Here is a 16348-nt window from a genome sequence, read left to right as displayed (position 1 = left end):
TGATAGTAGGGGAGTATAGTTGATTAACAATGTTTTGTTAGTCTCAGATACATAGCAGAGTTATTCAGTTATATTGTTTATACATACTTATCTATTCTTTATCAAATCTTCTCCCATTTAGGTTGTTACAGAATACTGAGCAGATTTTTGTGAATGTTTATCTATACTTCTAAACCTTTTTTTTTTTTTTTTTTTTTTTTTTTTACTATTACTTGAGGACACTTTTCTTTTACTTCTGTTACAGTACTTTTTTGTTTTTAGCTCTTTATTGGAATACAGTTGCTTTTCACTGTTGTGCCACTTTTTGCTGTACAACAAAGTGAATCAGCTGTATTTATACATATATCCCCATATCCCCTCCCTCCTGCGACTATACTTCTAGATCTTATTAGTGATTGAGGATATTGAGTTTTACTGTTCCCACCCTGCTGTCTAAGAATAAATTTACTAAGTATTGAAGAAAAAAATGATGTGAATAAAAACACTGTGTTCCATCTTAGGGGTAATATTTTTAGAAGGACACAAACTGGAGCAGCTTTTGTAATTGTTATTTCACAATTTTTTAAAATGGGAAGTAAAACACTTGGTAATGAGACTGGGAGAAAGTCCTTCCAGTACCTAAGGATTTTCATTTGGAGCAGAGTTCAGATTGTTTTATGTAGCTCTAGAGGCCCTGAGTAGAAGTTACAGGTAGATACATTTGAAAGCTAGAGAGGAAAGAACTTTGAAACAATTAGAGCATCTAGTAAGTTAGTAACACAGTGAACAGTGGGGATGAGGCACTGTAGTAAGAGGAAAAAGTTGGGAGTGAACTAAAAATTAAAGTGTTAGTCTGACATCACATTTGTGAATGATAGTGATTTGTCAACTGTGAATTGAAGAAAGTTTGCACAGATTTCAGAAAACTGTAAATTGTGATAGTGTAAATGGAATTTCGTTGTTATCCTTTCAGGAAAATCTAAAAACTACCTTTCCTGATTCAGGACTTTATGCTTTTGTTTTGTAAATGATCCATTAGAAGAGAGTATAGTTAAAAGGAGAACATATACTAGTACATATTTGTACTTCTTTGTTAGGTGCATTTGAATCATATGTTTTAAGGTTTGGAAGAAACCTGATTGTTATATAATCTGAGTGACGCAAACAAATTTTAAATACCTGACTTAGGAAGAATGATTTAGGGACTTTTTAGTGATAAGAGTCTCAAACTATTGTACTCAAAATAGAATTAGGAACGTGAAAAAATTAGGTGTCTTTATTTTTTTGAAGTGAGATTTTGGAATGGCTTTTAAAATAGGGAAAAACTTTTTGAGCTTAGCCTATTCCATGTTTTAAACATTTATCTTGTTTGCTCATTTTATAGGCTTTTCCTTATTTGAAAGACTACGCTAAAATCTCAACTTTGAGCATAGCTTGGATCTTGGTTGGGAACAATTGGCTTAAAATTAAAGCTTTCTTTCTGTGATGTTGGTACTGGTATGCCTCAATACGTAATTGGTATAAATTGATTAAAGTGAAGATTTTATATAACTTTTTAAGACAAATTTAAAATTTTTATTAATATGTATATTTTATGCTTATGAAAGTAAAAATACTGTTTTTAATGTATATGAGTTTTCTCCTGAACTACTTATACATTAAAAAAGGGGGAAAAAAAACTGTTAAGGTATACTGTCAAGATTTTCGTTTCCTTTGCCAGCTTTTGAATGGACCGCCTAAAGATCCCTACTGTTCATAGGTCTCTCTCTGTGACCCCACCAGAAGTTAGTAAAAGCCTTCGCTTTTTCTCAGTTAATAGATATAAGACGCATGTGCAAAACAGGATAGAATGTGGAGGAAATATTGCACAACATGATGTTTCCCTGTGGCTGACTTTTGCTTGTAATGTTTAACAGCCCTATTAGCTACATTTGTTTTAGAGGAATTCACTGTGTTAAAGAGTATCCTACTGTTCAAGTAGAATTAGCTGTATTGCAATTTAAGAAATGCTATTGGAATTAGAAGATGAAGACTTCCTGGATGCTAATTATTTGGTATTTGCAAAGGAGCTTGAAATGACTGTTACCTGACCACCAGTGTTTTCTGCATGTATGTGATGATCTGTGCTTTGATTCAAGCTACCACCACTTCTTTAACCTGTTGCTCTCTGCAGCAGCCTGTTTAGCTCTGTTAGGAGCATTGATCCAAAACCTCTGCTTTTCCTCAAAGTTGACTGTAATAGTGATATGAAAGCTAGCCCAGCAAAATTGAATTTCCAGCAATGTGGCTTCACTGTTGGTGGACTTGCAGTATTTTAGGTTCTGACATTTCAAGTGCACAAGATTTCACATTAGAGTGTATAGAGCCAAATTTGACACCAGTGTTAGAGGCTGATCTCATGACAATATTAAGAGCTTTGGATTAGTACTTAGCAGTTTTCAAGGGATATGCTGAGCTTTTTAATGTTCTTCTCTTCTTTCTGTCGCCTCACCTCTTCTTTTACCCCAGCTTGGAGTGATTTCTTATCTACAGTTGTAGATGCTTTGACACAGGCTTACAGTTCACCACATGTGTCTTGTATAGCAGTATGTCTTCATGTATCTTACTTTAGAGGAGGAGGAAATAAAAATTTGAATTGTTGTATGCCCTATATTACCTAGTAGAATGTACTTTACTTAACAGACACAATATTATGGAATAAGTAAATTTGACAGTTTTGCTCAGAAGCAGAATTTTGGTGAATTTGTCAGTATTGTTACAGATACATTGTAATTTAAGTTTATCTTCTCTTCATAGAATAAAAGTTTGCTTATTAACACTACTGTAGTTTTTCAACACGCTTCATGGTTTTGACTTCACAGTGGTTAATTAGAATGCTGGGATTACCCTCGTTTGTGCATCTGTGGGATGGGGGATGAGAGTGGTTCTCGTATTGTAATTACTTCAAACACTATCTTATTCTAAATAGGTTTCTAGTAATCTGTGGTTTTTAATTAGTTGCAGCTTCCATTGATTTTACTTCTTTAGCTAAGAAAAATTTTGTAAAATCTAAAAGTATGTCCCATGTGAAGACCTCTGTGCCAAAACCACTCTTGCCTTGCTTACACCTCACAGAAGCAAGCTCAGTGAGGTTGTGAAGGTTTCCTCTCCCGTGTCCAAAGAGAGACCTGAGTTCAGTGATGAGAGGTGCTACATCATCCTGTTAGGCCACCAAATTTATGTTAATCACCAGATAAGACCCTTTTAATCAGGGAATTTAGAATTCAAAGAGAAAATTAATGCATCAGATTGTGACATTTTTGTGGAGGAGGTAGGCTGTGGAAGGGAAAGAAGAGATTGACATACAGGAAGATTTCTCAGTGAGAGGCTTTGTTTTTAACCTTTTATTATGAAAAATGTCAAAATACATAAGAGAATATACTACAGTGAATCTTCATGTTCCTATTGCACAGCCTCCAGCAGTTATCAACACATGGCCAATCTTTTGCATCTGTGTCAAGAGTCAACAAACAAAGACTTTGTAAATAAAGTTTCGTTGGAACATACCAAGTCCATTTGTTGTTACTGTCTCTAGGCTGTCTTTGTGTTACAGTGGCAGCATTGAGTAGTTGTGATAGAGACTATATGGGCTCCAAAGCCTAAAATACGTGTTATCTGGCCCTTCACAGACAGTGTTTGAATGTGCCTACCCACTCCTCTCTCAATAGTATCTTTTTGCAACTTCTCTGTAAATTTGAACTCTGGCATAGCTTTCAAATAGATTTACTAGTTTTGAACATTTTTGCATGTTTGCTTTGTATTATCATTCATCATCTCTTTTTTCATTATTTTTATTTATCTCATTATTCTTATTTTAGCTAAGCCATATAAGAATAAGTCTTACACGTCATGATTTTTTAACCTCGCAATACTTGTGTGTATCTCTTATGAACAAGGACATTCTCTTGTAAGTTACCTCAGTGCAGGATCTAATTTAGAGATATTTAACATTGATGCAGTCTTGATACATATTTAATATATTGCATATTTGGATTTTGCTAATTGTCCTAATGATCTTGCTAATAATTGTTTTGCCTTGATGTAGGATCCAATCCAAGATCACACATTGACTAGTCTTTAATCTGGCCTCAGACTTTCTGTGTATCTAACTACATTGGCATTGACAGTTTTGAAAAATGTTCCTCAGTTTGGGTTTAATTCCTCAGGAACAGGTTCAAATTATGTTCATTGTGCTTTTAAAGAAAAGGATGGGATCCTGTAACAAGAAAAATCTACAGGTTATAATTGAAAGAATTCTGGACCAAAAATCAAAAGTGAATCTAAGTTGCAAAGAAAGAATTTATTATCCATTATCTCAATGTAATTTCCTGTGTGTGTATAAGATGAGAAGAAAAAAAAAAAGAATTGAAGTATGCTATATTTAAAGAGCATATACTTTGGAGGTGGTGACATAGTTCTGTATAGCAGCTCTTTGTGGGTGACTATTGTGAATAATTGAATGTAAGCAAATTACTTAACCTCCTAGGGCTATTTGTAAAATGTGTCAGATATATTCCTGACTTTTCAAGTTGTATTGAGGAGTAAATGAGATAACGCTTCCAAAGTAAAAAGATACTATGTTGTGTGATACAGATTTAAATGTAGCAGATCTGGAAAATAAAAAAGTTAATATGAGTTAGAGCTGTCAAAAAGAAAATTGAATAGAGAAGATTGCACTTTGACCTGTGATCTGAAGGATGGGTTGACTTTGGATAAAATAGGTGTGAAGAATCCACTGGAAATTTTTAAGGGTGAAGCAGTATGGTCAGATTAGTGTGGGAAATAAAATTAGAGTGAGGAGATTGCATGAACAGATAAACCTTGATTTTTGAGTTTGAAGATCTGGATTATGTTCCAGCCTTTGTCATTGGCTAGTTTTTTGAACCTCTCTGGACTGTATTTTCCAGCACTATACAATGACTTGTATATTACCAGAGTTCTTCAGAGAGGAGAAACATCACTGGTAGGTTGGAGTATTAAGGAAAGACTTTGAGCAGGAAGGAATTCAACTGAATCTTGAAAAATGGGTAGGCTCTGGATAGGATGAGAAGGAAAGAGAAAGCCATTAGAATAAGCACACTAAATTAAAGAAGGCACCATTGAACGTAAACCTACTGTTTCACAAGTTAGGAAGGGATGCATGTTGGAAAGTAATGAGAAACTAAGGTTATCAGTTTTAGGCTCTATAAGTGGGATCTTTGTAATTATGTATGGCATTTAGAGTTGTGGAGTAGCAAAATGGTCCTCTCAGTTATTTGAATAAAGTTTGGTGAGACATGTATGGCAATAACTAGATTCACTTTATGCAGCATTTTGGAATGATGGTTTGTGGATAGTTTGCGTAGGGAGCCTCAGGGGTTTCTTTTGGAGAGGATACTTCAGCTCTCTTCTTCCAGACATTTTGTGTTGGAAATACCAAGATTTAGTGGAAGGAAAGGGCAGCGGCACCGCTGCAAATAAAACGACCTTGAAGAAAATGCGTGAGGTTGAAATATAGGCCTGAGACGTTTTGGGAATGTTTCTACATGTTGGTTGAGTTTGGAGCTTCTGTTGATCTTGCAGGAACAATAAATGGTTTTGGGAGTATGAACTAAAATGATCCAAAGAGTTGGTAGCCAGCGCTGCTGCCTGGACGGGATCATAAACCAGTGGTGCGGTACAATGCAGTGCATGACGGTTGTCGATTCAGAGCACATTTCAGCAACCTTATCATGTGGCAGTAAAGAAGGAAAAATGGTATACCAATAATTATCCTTTGTAGATCTCTCTGCCTTAGGATTGATAACTTCCATCTTCCAATCGTATCTATTTACCTACCTGTAAATAAAATCAGTAGAAGTCTTAATTATGTGTGAATCCAGTCATTCACTGGAAATGGAAGAGCAGTGGGACCGTATTTGACCACAAGTTGTGGAAATAAGCCAGGAACAAACTTAATTGGGTGGAGTGGGATATTCTTGATCCATAAAACTGCTGTGGTTTCTTTATTTCAAAACCTGACTATCCAGGTTTTTCTGAGCTAATGATTTCAGTAAATCCTGTTTCCTAGCATTTCTTTCTTGTGTTTGCAGTCAGTGAACCTGCATGGTTACAGTGCTAAAACTTAAGTATCTACTCTTGCTTTTAGAAATTGAGACAAGACAGCCCTCATATATTATAATGTACTCATTTAGTTTGTTCTCTTCTTCTAGAATATAAACTTCAGGGAGTTTTCTTTATTGCTCTGTCCTTATCATTTGAAATGATGCCTGGCATATAGTAGGCACTCAGTACATAGTAATCAAATGAATGAAGAAATACGGTATTTCACAGCATAACGCATAATTAATCCTAATAATAATAATTATGAATTAAGCCCAATAAATAAGAGAATTTACAAATAGATTCTTTTAAAGTTTCCGTAAAGCTTTCTACTTACTCCCTTTCCCCTTCCCCCTTTGTTTATGGGCTTTGCTTTGATCAATGAAAGGGGAATATGACGAGTCACGTTTTAATTTTGTCTAGGAATCTAGCCATGCCTGTGGATAAAAATACCATGGGCAGATTTTTAACCTTAATTGGAAAGGACACTTAACATCTTTTAATAGAATAAAGCCAGCAATTTAAAAGTTTATTTTATACTAGTGATTCTCTGAAATTTAAAACATATTTGGTAAAATATTCTTAAAGATTTTCTACCTCAAGATTATATTAAGATTATATTAAGTCTTGTAAAATTACCAGTGATGGGGGTGTGCACAAGGCACGTGTAGTTAATGTTTGTTATTTGCATAAAGGAAGTTTTATTTCCTGGCTTTGGACGACCTGGAAAATCAGAAATTTCAGTGCTTAAAAAAAAAAAATACTGTGAAAGTAATGAATGCATATAAGAAAATTAAAAAAAAAAAAAAAAAAAAGGAGGGGGGTACTTCTTTACTAGCCCTATCCTTGGGAGCAGGAATGTTAAGAACTTGTGTTTTGGTTCTTTTGGTGGTTACCGTTACACATTTATTTTTGTCTTTCTCGATGTGAGCTTTATATACAATTTATTGTCTTCATCCTTTAAAGGAAATGTCCTTGATAATGTCTTAGTGAAGTATGTGTTCTTTGTATAATGCCAGGAGAGAGAAAATTATTGTAGATTGACATATAGAAAACATGAGAATGTGCAATAATAAGAGGTTTGTCATGCAGGAGAAATATTGGGAACTGTCAAGGGGAAACATTACTGTGTTTTTCTTTCATCATACACACAATACTTCTGACACTGCGAATCACCAGATGTGTAGTTGTTTTTTCCACACCAATTCTCTGCAACACCAGCTGAGTGTCCTACAACTCATTTCAGTTCTGATTCTGTCTATCTGGAGTTAGCATCACCTTACAAGTTAGGGGGTCAGTCCCACAAGACTACCCCCATTCAGACAACAGACACAAATCTTAAGTTGTCGCTTCTGACCAACTGGCTATAAATTGGGGTTCCTATGACTCCCTTCCTGGGTTTGGTAATTTGCTGGAATGGCTCATAGAACTTAGGGAACCACTTACTGGTGTTTATTTATTATAAAAGGACTTGACAGAGGATACAGATGAACATCCAGATGGAAGAGATGTGTAGGGCAAAGTATGGCGGAAGAGGTGAAGAGCTCCCATGCCCTCTCAGGTGCATCACCTTCCTAGTCCTTCATGCGTTCAGTGATCCAGCAGCTCTCTGAATCCCATCCATTTGAGGATTTTGTGGAGGCTTCATCATGTAGGCATGGTCAGTCCTTAACTTTAGTCACCAGTAGTCTCTCTCCCCTTCTTGCAGGATGACAGGGTGGAGTGGAAAGTTCCAGGCTTCTAATCATGGCTTGGTTTTTTTTTTGTGACCAGCGCTATCCTGAAGTTATCTGGGAGCTCACCAAGAGTCTACTCTTTAGAACAAAAGACATTCCTATCACCCAGCAAATTCCTCGGAGTTTAGGACCTCTGTCAGAAACCAAAATCTAACATCAAATATTAGAACAAAGACATTCCCAGTGCTCTTTTTATTAGGAAATTACAAGGATTTTAGGATCTCTGCCGGAAACTGGGGGCAGATATATGTATATATATTTTTTCTATTATTTCACAGTATCAAATGGATCAAAATAGCAGTAAGGTTTTTCTAGATATACTTTGAACAAAAGTCTGGTGTTTCTCTGTGTTCACCTTGTATATTTAATGCTAGTCTAGGAATACATATCTGGATAGAATTGGACTTCAAAGAGATCCAGTGTCTGCCAAGTCATTCTCCTTGCAGAGAATTCCTTGGGGACTTGGAGTTTGAAGCAGTTTTAGAAGTATATTTTTGCATGTGTAGTATGGTTATAACTAGACTGTTTTTTTACCCTTTACAGTGTAAAATCCATGATCCTTAAATAGGTTCTGAATAAATGAATGAATGTTCAAGGACATTTGGGAATTTGAAGAGATAAGTGATTTTGAAAGAATAGATGTTTTATATTGGCTTGGAATGGAAAAATTTCTTAGAATGTGGCTTAATGGTAGTCATATCTTGTGCATTCAGCACACCCCAAATTTCTGGCCCAAAACAATGGATAAAATAAGTGAGGAAAAGAAAGAAAAATGTCAAAATTTATATACCGTTAAGAGATGTGTAAAAGGCCCTAGACTTTTTAAAAAAATTTATTGAAGTATAGTTGATTTACGATGTTGTGTTAATTTCTGCTGTATAGCAAAGTAGACTTTTTTTTTTCTGTTTACTACCTTGCATGGTGTAAAAAAGCAAATTGATGGGGTCAGAATGTTCAGTGGTTCTTGGTTGACATTCACCTTATACTACTGAACCCATTCTGTTCTTCAGTACTGCTTTGCTGCTCTTTGAATGAAATAGCCGGTTTTACTTTATATTTCTTCTAATCATTGACATGGAAATCAAGCAGAATTTATTAAAGCCCCAAGTGGGATTTGCTGACTTCTTTCAAATTAGAAAATTAGTCTCTTACTAGTGGCATTCAAAGTCAGACTGAATCATACTGTTAGCATCATTATTACTATACTAGAGAGGATGCATATTAGTGGAATTTATAGAGCACATTAAATTGTCCAGGGTAGCAGACATCAGGGAGAACTGAGAGTTTACACTGCCTATAGGGAACTTCCTGGAATGGGAAGCTAGAAGTTATTTCCTATTCAGGTTTGTAAATTATTTTTGATGTTGATATCTAGAAAGAACATAATTTCAGACTTCAGAGATATTCAGTAATCTATATAACATTCAAAAAAAAATGAAAGTACTATTTTAAAATACTGTTTAATTATGGAGAAGGCTTAATGGAAGCCTTATTAAACTTACCCATTATTTGCTATCACTGAAAGTTATAATTCCCAGGAATTAAGTGTTGCTGTTTTAGGCAGTAGTCTCATTGCTTCTCAGTTACTATTTGGAAGCCAGGGAACAGTAATAAAAATGTTAGACTGATATTTCTTTAAAATATGGACATTTGATTAATCCAATACCCATTGTAGATAATTGATGGTGATGTTAATTAAAAATGGGTATCATTTCATTTATTTATTTATTTATTTTTAAATTTATTTATTATTTCTTTGGGGGGGGTACACCAAGTTCAATCATCTGTTTTTATCATTTGTTAGGGGCCAAAATCTTGACCCACCACTGCTTCCTTGTTTGATAATCCTCTTTTTTTCTCTCTTATTTTATATCCAATATTTAATCCAGAAATGATACCCTATTTTCAGAATGCCAATAACAGTCCGTTAAAAAAAAATTTCCATTTTTGTTTTTATAAAATAAACTGTGCATAAGATTCATGAAAGCACGGAGTTTTCTGGGTATTTAGATTGAGTGTATTGATTGATAGTCTATTCCAGGAAATCTCTTCTATTAAAGGACAGCTCAGTGTGTTCCATCACACACAAAATCTAGTAAAATAACAGTGTTGCCATTAAGTGCTTTTTATATCTCAGGTACTATTACATGCTTGATATGCATTCTCTTTTTTAGTTCTCATAACAATACTGCTATGTAGTTTTACAGATGAGAAGACAGGTTGAATAACCAGCCTAATGTATCATACTCAATAAGTGGTAGAGTCGCAGTATTTTTGCAGTTCTATTCTAGATCTGTGTGTAGTTTCTTCTGCCTTAAATCCAAGAATTTGGTGAGGAATGGGTGAAGCTGTGAAATAGAAGGCAGTGTGAATCTTTATTGAATGAATGCACTAATATAATTGAATAATGGTAAAGAACTAGACATTTGTCTTTTACAATTGTGTATTGTAAAGAAGTGGCTTTGCATTGGATTTTTAAATGCACGTAGGAAGGAGTAGGGAATTTGGTGTGGTTAGAAGAGAGCAAGGACATAAAATATTCAAATTATTAGGAGGGGGGAAAGCAAGAAATAAAAATGATAGGTATGAGATAGGGATATAAGCTCAAAGTGGCCACGAATAAACCTAGAAGATTTGAAAATGCATAGACAGCTTCATTATAGTTAACACGTAAGGAACACCCATATTCTTACAGAGTTTATTTCCTCCATTGTTAGCATGCCAGTAGATCAAGCTTGTCTATCTTTCTTGTCTTTCTACGATCTTGGGGTTGGAAACTGATGATGAAAAGAATCCCTGCCTATTCTAAGCTGTCCAGTTTCTTGGAGTAGTCTGTCCAGTTTTAGTCTGTAAAACAACGAAGGGAAAAATCGCAGACCTTAGACCTTTGTCAGTGATTCACTTTAAGCCATTGATAATTCTTTTTATGTAGTTCTCCTTTGGTTTCCCAGTTCCTCTAATCAGGCCTAAAGTGATCAACGGGATCAAAATCAAACCATGGACCCTTAAAAGAGCAAAACTAGGAAATGCCTTTTAAGAGCGGCCATTATATTTTTAAATGTGCATCTGCGTCTATAACAGTGGCACTGCATTGAAATGGTTTTAAAATGGCTTACTAAAATGTGATAGTTATGATAATGTGTTTTGGTAATACAGTATTTCAGAGCGAAGTGTGGTTGTTAAATAAGTGTTATAGTTCTTATTTTTTACCCTTGAAACAAAAATTATACTTCCAGGATTCTGAATTTCACATGTTTTCCATTAGACTATCATTTGTCTTCGTTCTTCCTGAAATTGATTTTGTGAGGGAGTGAAAAAGAATGCAATGATGTTATTGTCATAGATTTTTATGGTACCTGTGCAGATAAGGTCTTGATTTTAATCACTAGTCCCCTTTTGTGAGAGTAGTACATTTTACCATATTTGCCATGCTTTGTTCTAAGCATTTTTTTTGAGATACATACCCTCCATTGAAAGGAGACAGGCATATAAAATAAGTATCCACAATGGTGGTAGAGCTTAGGTGGGATGTAGGTGATCTAAAATTTAGCTAGACGATACAGCATATCCAAAGTCATGAGGGTGTGTGAGGTTTGGGGAACTGAAAAGATATTTGTGAACTAATACCCTAGAGATGCAAAGTAATGGTGTTTGCTGATTGGTTAAGCTGTAGGGGATGAGGGAGGAGAAGAGGCCGTATTTCTAGCTTGGGACTGGAGAATGTAGGTAGAGAATATAAGAAGAGGAGCAAGTTTGGGGTGGAAGATGAATTATGTTTATATATAGTTAGTTTTGAATGCTTTGGGGACATCTAGAGAGAGAATGATGTCCAGCTGGCTTCAAGTAACTGAAAGTACAAGTTCAAAAAAGGCAAGAAGTGCTTTTTTTTTTTTTAAATCTCATTGTCCTTAGTGGAAGGAATTCCTTCAAGGTGCATTGCCTCGGTTGAAAAAGGACTACTGCTTCAGGAGGCATCCTGTTAGATAATAAAATAGAAGGAAGTGCTGCATCTGTTGTTTATTTTCAGGAACGCAAATGCTTCCCTAGCCTCCTCCCTTGCCTTGATGGCTACCCTCCCTAACCCCTGTTTTTTAACTTTTAAATCCGTATAGCATTTCAAGAACTAGTTAGTTGTATGAAGTACTCTAGGTCAAAAGTATTTGGAAGGTGGGTAGGTGTGGGTGGCAAAAAAGTTGTATTTATTGGTGGGTGGACTTACACTGTCCCCTGGTGGGGTACCCGAGATCCTTACTGAACTGCCTGCATCCTACCTGTAGCAATAAGAGTATGGATGTAGGTCTCTTCCTCCTAAGTAAAGTGATGCTTTCATTGCAAATTATTTGTCATGTTGGAGTAAGAAAACTCTTTTTGGAAACAAAGGCTTTGAAAAGGGACTCAGAAGACCTAGAGGAGGAGAGTTCTAAGAGTTCAACCCAGCATCTGATGGCTCTTAACTCTTCCTCTTTTTAGTGTGGATCTTGGTCTGATAACTTCATTGAGCGCCATTAGCTTATTTCTGAAACAGATATAGTACTACCTACTATGCAAGTTTGTTACGAGATTTAAATGATACTGAGTGCACAAGCAGTGCAGAATTTAATATTCATTTTGTTACTTCTGGTAAGAAATATTGAACCTCTGGGCTTCAATTTCTTTATGAACTAGACTGCTTTACTTTGTTTAACCTTCATACCATCAAAACAAATGTTCTATGCTATTTTTAAGATATATATATTTATGTATGTATGTATATATATTTATATATGTATGTATGTGTGTGTATATATATATATATTTGGCTGCACGGCGCAGCTAATGGGATCTTCGTTTCCTGTCCAGACCTATGGCAGTGAAAGTACCGCATCATAACTACACGTCCACCAGGGAATTCCCTATATTTTTTAGTTTGTTAGTTTGGTTTTGTGTCTGTGTTGTCTTTATTTCTCAGCAATCAGGAAATATTTTCTTCTTTCCTTTCAGAGCCTGTTTTTTTTTTTTTTTTTTTTTTTTTGGCGAATCTAGTTCTTATTTCTTAAAAGACTTCAAAGGATTTCACAGTTCAACCCAGTCATTGCTTACATATGAGGTGAGTTAATCCCATAGAAGCTTAAGTTACAGACTCAAGACCACTGACATCCTGTGACAGAGTAGGGATAAGTACCAAGGTGTGTTGTGAGGAAAAGGTTCACCGAACCTTTCTCTTTCTGTGGGTAAATGACCTTGGTTTAATTTTTAGCTCTGTTTCATGTGACACATAAAGGTGGAATGTCAGCAATATTACCAGCCAGTGTGGGGCGTGGCAAAATGGTCCCTGACTTGTGAATTGTGTCTGGAGTGGGAGTGAATACCTGCTAGGAGGATGTGGTACCTTCTTCTAACTGAGCATGTCCCTTCCTGGGTTGGGTCCTCTGGAAGTATACCCATGAGACTCTTAAAAGATGATATTGGTTCCTCTGTGGAGCTTAAGGTTTCCAAGCCAGGGTGGCTTCCACACCCTTCTGTGAGTTCTTGTACCCTTGTACGTGAACAGTCAACGTGGTGATGGTAGGAGGGAGAAGTGCAAAGACAGCAGTTCCTGGATTGCATATTCTGCTGACATGTCTGGCCTGATACTACCCTGATAGGCTTGTCCTATAGCCTTCTGAGTGAACAGGTTACAGCTGTGGCCTGCTTAGGTTTTGTGAGTTCCTCTAGTCTGAATCATCAGGGTAGTTCTTTTCATCTGATTGGTTAGCCTTGACTTGAGATCAAGAGGCCAGTGAACCGTCACACACAACAGATTTTCATCCTCTTTGATTTTCCTTAAAATATTCTTTAAACAGTTTCTGGCTTATTTCCCTTCTTACGAGGAAGAGCCAAGATTTTGTTGCCACTCTCCAACCTCCACAGATCTTACCACCACTACCACTGCCATCGCTGGAATCTAGATTTACGTTTTAGGTATGATAGTCAGTACAAGTTCTAGAGATACTCTTATTTTTTGCAGGAGTTTACAGTTGAAGTTATTGTTCTACTAAAGAATATGGAACACAGTGCGAGGAGGGGGAAACAGGGCTAGAGACCCTTAAGCATTTGAGGACAACTTGGTCTATATCCACAGTTGTGTTTACTTCTTTTCACCTAGTTAGGTATTTTAAGGTGATGATGAGTAGGTAAATGTATGTAGTACTAGGCACAATACAAGCATTCGGTGGTATTAAAAAATTGAGTCTGTTGTCTAAACTGTAGTAAGACAAGTGACCAGGCATTCCATTTCAGTGGCATTTTTCTGGTTTTCAGTATCCTGTGTCTTGAAAAAGTTTGAAGCTCTTTAATGTTAACTTTGTGAGAATGCTTATATGAAAAATAATTTGACTAAACAGGCTCTGAGCAACAGTTGTAAAGTTTCTCTCATTTAGCATATCTTCTCTTTTGCATATGATAACTTTTATGATGGCCTCCATAATATTATAATGCTAAATATTTAAATAAGCCTGTCATTGATAATGCGTAATATCTACCCTAGGAATTATAGATTCATAATACATAGTAGATATAGGTAAGAACAGATATTTCAGAGAAAAAATTAGAGTAATTGAAATATGAAAGACCTGTTTTATAAATATGGAGGTTCTATTTCCAAAACTTAAGCTGACAGCATCAAGATAAGGCACATCTTCATATATGGTTGCCCAAATAAAAAACACAGAACATATAATAGCTTCCTAGTATCACACCAGCTCTCAGTTGAAATACAAACCAGTACTGACCATCCTGTACTTCTGCTTCAGTGTGGGCACCGGCTCCTCCCTTCCCCCATGCCCCCCCCCCCCACGAAAACTCCTGATTCTTCTCACCCTATTTGCACTTTTTCATTTTTTTAAAATGTTTTTTATGGTTCTTTTGTTGTTTGCTTTTTGTCTTTTATTTATTTTATATATTTTTTTATTTTTTACTTTTTTGGCCACCTCACGGTATGCGGGCTCTTAGTTCCCGACCAGGGATGGAACCCATGCCCTCGGCAGTGGGAGCGCAGATTCCTAACCACTGGACCACCAGGGAAGTCCCTTTTTCATTTTTCATAGCATTTATCACCTTTTACATAATACTTAATTTTAAATTCTGCTGGAATTTGAACTTAGTGAGGACAAGGATCTTTATTTACTGATGTATTTTGTAAATTTTGTTTCATCGTTGGTCAAGGGCCAACTTTTAATATTAACAATATCTAATAGAGACTTTAATAAAACTTTTCCTCCCCTTCTTTCTCCCCTCCCCCTCTCTTTTCCATTCCCTCCAAGGTTCTGTTGTCTATTGCATCTTACATTCAATTTAAAAAAATAAAAACAAAAACAAAAAAACCAAAACCTACCATTTAACTTGGTTTAGAGATAAACATGGGTTTTAAATTACATTGCATCCTGGTCTCCTGAAGGAGAATCTGGCTTTCTTCTCAGTTTGCATTTTCTTGAGTAACTAATGCATCACTAATGGAGAGAGTTCATTTATATATAGCATGTGGGTCCTTTGTTGTTGATGGAAGTTTTAGTTGCTTTGATATTAGAGAAGTGGGAGAAGATAAGAAAATTGACATTTTGTTTTAAATATAATTCTGTCTATAGATAGTTTTATGAACTTGTTTTTTTAAAATATAATTACAAATACACAATCTACTTGTTTCTTTCCCAGATTTATCTGTGAATTATATTATGATTTAGGATTGTTTGAAAATGTGAAAACATCTTTTGCAGTAACAGTTTAGTTCACATTATAGAAGTGATTTTTGGTGTCCAGTTGTCACTAGCCGTGTCAGAAAACTGAAATACAAGATCATTTTCTCTTAATTAAAAATATGCAGAATAACTCATTTCTTCTCACCCACTACTTGGTGAACATTAGCTAGTATTGGCAAAACTTCTGGCCAACATTTTTTCTTGCTTGCTTCCATTTGCTCTGGCCAAGAGAGTTCATTTCCAGGACCACTTTTTTATTTCTATGCCTTCATTGTTCTTTTTTTTTAATACTTCCCATTGCTATTTTTATAATCTCATGGTAAGTCATAAAAGTCATAAACAGTGTTTTTATTTAGAATCTAAATTTTTACTCTTTCAGTACTATGCTGTTCTTAACCCTTTTGTGCTCTTTTTACACTCTATAAGCAGTTATAAGTAGCTGGTATTTATTAGTATTATTTCTCTGTGAGAACATCTTTAGGGATTTAATAGGATTGGTGCTCTTGTTTTTAAATCATAGGTTGTTTTTTGTTTTTTTTTTCTTGCAGTAACCCAAACTACATGTTTGTACTTGCTCTGATGCTCTCCAGCGCTCACACTGTCTCTGCAGAGTGGAGTCGTGTAGAATAGCTTCTTTCTGCAGATGAGGACACAGAGGGCTTGCTCATGGTTGTGTGGGTGTGACGTGAAAGACTTGTGTTTTTAAGCAGCAAGAGTAGAAATCTTTTGTTCTTGCCATTCTGCCTCCACTGCCTTTTAAGTCTGAAGATGGCGTAGAAATACTGGGGTTCTAATACTCTT

At 35.7% G+C, this 16348-nt stretch overlaps 1 protein-coding gene across 13 annotated transcripts in view; it reads left to right on the top strand.

Moving 5' to 3' along the window:
• TBL1XR1 (TBL1X/Y related 1) overlaps window positions 1-16348 on the top strand; it is a 178659-nt gene that overhangs the window by 68394 nt on the left and 93917 nt on the right. The window contains exon 1 of one of the 13 annotated variants that reach the window (XM_057738144.1): window positions 12905-12921. The exons of the other annotated variants lie outside the window; for them this stretch is intronic. The gene's annotated coding sequence lies outside the window, so the exon portion shown is untranslated. Of the gene's footprint in view, window positions 1-12904; window positions 12922-16348 lie in introns of those variants that run through there. 13 annotated transcript variants of the gene reach the window in all.

This window comes from Hippopotamus amphibius, chromosome 6 (genome assembly GCF_030028045.1).
Source record: "Hippopotamus amphibius kiboko isolate mHipAmp2 chromosome 6, mHipAmp2.hap2, whole genome shotgun sequence".
Lineage (NCBI taxonomy): Eukaryota > Metazoa > Chordata > Mammalia > Artiodactyla > Hippopotamidae > Hippopotamus > Hippopotamus amphibius.
Note: the sequence above shows the minus strand (reverse complement) of the source record. Positions and strands in the feature narration are given on the sequence as shown.